Consider the following 2,807-nt stretch of genomic DNA (forward strand, 5'->3'; position numbering starts at 1 on the left):
AGAGAGAGACAGAGAGAGACAGAGAGAGACAGAGAGAGAGAGATTCCTTGTACACAGCATTTTACTGTCTGTTAAGAATGAAATACCCATATGCATATAAACTACAACATACAAATTGTGTTATTTGATGATTCCACATACAGACATTGTTAGAGTTTGGCTCTTAAGGGCCCCCCAAAGCTCATCCCTCCTCATAGAATAGCCACCAAGCAAGAGGACATGATGGTAAGTAAGTCAAGATTAGGCTAAAGGAGACTGGTATTTTTCTTTTTACTTGGAATTGTTTTATTGAAAATTCTTTGAAAAGACAGCAATATTTATGCCATGAACAAAACAGGGGCACTGACAAGTGTTTCCTGGCCCGACCACCACCAAATTTCCCTGCCTGAATCCCTGCTCCAGGTGGGATGGCAGACACCAAGGTGAGGACCAGGTAGGAAGAGGCCACTGCCTTGGCCAGATGCTGGGACCTTTTTCTGTTTGTCACTAAAGAGAAACCACAAGCAAGATCCCCTTCAGAGTGATGAGAGTGGTAACTAGAGTGCCACCTCTGGGGTGCAAGGCCCAAGTTAGGCCCCAGCTTGTCTGGCTTCAGCTATATCCAGCCGCTCCTTCCCTCTGGTCCCACACAAGGTTTATTTTTTGATTATTTTTTTCTAAAAAATATAATTTTGTAAATGTCCCATAAAAATACTATTCTGCCTAGTCAAGCACAGATATTACAATATGAAGTGTAACTGCTTTGTCTTTGCTCTATAAAACATGAAAAGGTTATCACATGGGATAAGATAGAAAAATGCCAAGGTTTCTAAGTATCACAGAAGCCAGTACTGAATGTGCACAGTGGAAGCATAGCTGGGTTCTGGGTCAGGCTGGCAGTGGCACTGGGCTGCTTCTCTGCTCTCCTGCTGGAGTTCAACTGGGCACCCCGACCTTCATGCAAGGACAACGTCATGGCTTGGAAGAGGCAGCCAAATTTTCCAAGTCCCACTGGCTGGCACCTACCCCACAAAGCACCAATGACCCAGGACTGTGGGTCTGGACCACTGAGGGACAGCCAGGTGGCATCCCGGCCCCCAAGCTCTTCGTATTTGGCCCAAGAGTGGCTCCTCTGGCCTAGGCTTGGGCACGGCCACTGTGCCTTCAGTTTTCAGTGAGGGGCAGGGTGAAGGCAGCCTGGAAGGCAGCTTCTTCATTGATGCTGTAGTCCTGGGACAGAATGGAGAGGCACTATGCAGCAGCAGCCTGTCCTTTGTCAGAGTCCGCCCAGATACACTTTCTCTTTTGCCACCACAGGGTCCCTCTGGGGTGTCCATTGCCCTGGCACCAGGCAACCCTCTGCCTCCCCCATAGTGGCCAGGCCTAGCAGCTTCTGTGGAGCCTAGCTCTCAGGGGGACATGGGGACAAAGCTGTCCTGACACAGAACACAAAAAATGGGCCCCAGAGATATCTAACAGCTGGGAGAGGGGAAAAAGACAGTCCTGGGCCACACCAGAAAGGAGGAACAGGGAGAGAGGTCAAGGCCTGGGATCTGCACACCTCCTGACCACAGTGGTAGGGTAACAGGGAGTCCCTCCAGCTTCCAGAAATGCCAGAAGGAGTGGGTACATGGTGGGATCCTCAAGATTGTGCCAGGGAGGCAGGGCCTTCTCAGGGGCTGGCCTACGAGAGCAGGCCTCATCCCTGGCAGCTGTGGTGGGGATGAGGGAGCTTCTGTTTCGGGCCTTCTCTGAGCACTTGGAATATTGGAAGCAGCACCCAGCAGCCAAGAGGGAAGAGCACCCATCATGAAGGTGTCATAGGAGCACTTGTGCCTGTTCAGCAGGTGCTGCAGGAAGTTGGCGCTCTTGTAGCTTGGGTTGCCCCAGGGTATCACTGAGCAGATGGGACACACCACGCGGTTTGGGACACTGCCGTGGCTCTCCATGCAGTGCTTCACCAGCTCCTGCTGGACTAGGTTTCGGGCACCACAGTGGGGATGATGCTCGGATTGGGCTGGGATGTGGACACCACAGGAACAAACTTGGAGCAGTTGGCCACCTGTTCCTGGACCTTCAGGCGGGAGGTCATGTGCACTCTCATGTTTGCCAGGGTCACCTTCTTGTTGCATCCCTGGCAGGGTGCTTTGTATGATGACAGGTGCTTCTCCACAAGGGTGGCCTTGTCCACTTTCTTGAGGTCAAAGGGCAGGCGGCAGAGTGGGCACAGGGGGCAAGGCACCTGCAGACATGGCTGGAGACACTCCCCACAGAGTGTGTGGCCGCATCTGCCAAAGACCACTGGGCGGTGGTACACCTCCACGCAGATGGCGCAAGTGCACTGAGCCTCCAGGCTGCTGTTGCCGCCCGCAGGTCTGGCTGGCAGCTACTGCTGATGAGCGGAACATTGCCACACCAGGCCAGGTGATGACACCAACGCCCCCCCCCCGCCACCCACACCCACCCCACCCCCCGTTCAGGCCGGAGACTGGTATTTTTGATCATTAGTATTCAAGATAGATTGTTTTCTGGTTAGGTGATAATAAAATTCGTGGTAACATCATGGCTGACAGATGACATTCAAACAGAGGATGACATTCAAAGCATGATTCTTTGGCATGTTGGATACATTTAAAACAAAACAAACAAATAAACAACCCCCCCAAAATAAAACAACCCCAAGATTTCTCTGTCCTCCTCACCCAATACTCTTACCCTTTTTCCCTCCCAAAGTGCAGGGAAAAGATTTCTCAGAAGTTATCCTGTCTACCTAAAAGCCAGTTTCTCCAAAAGATTAACTCACAGGAAGAAAGACTAGAGCTGGGATC

General features: G+C 51.4%; 1 pseudogene across 1 annotated transcript; it reads right to left on the reverse strand.

The window, feature by feature from the left end:
* Window positions 1-1,143: 1,143 nt before the first annotated feature.
* LOC101577138 lies at window positions 1,144-2,377 on the reverse strand (annotated as a pseudogene). Its single transcript, XR_192871.1, has 2 exons — window positions 1,782-2,377; window positions 1,144-1,209 (listed from the first exon to the last, which is right to left on the reverse strand). The product of XR_192871.1 is annotated as an RING finger protein 166-like (transcript).
* Between the last annotated feature and the right edge of the window lie 430 nt (window positions 2,378-2,807).

The sequence above is a fragment of the Octodon degus genome, unplaced genomic scaffold, assembly GCF_000260255.1.
Source record: "Octodon degus isolate 3935 unplaced genomic scaffold, OctDeg1.0 scaffold00232, whole genome shotgun sequence".
In the NCBI taxonomy this organism is placed as follows: domain Eukaryota; kingdom Metazoa; phylum Chordata; class Mammalia; order Rodentia; family Octodontidae; genus Octodon; species Octodon degus.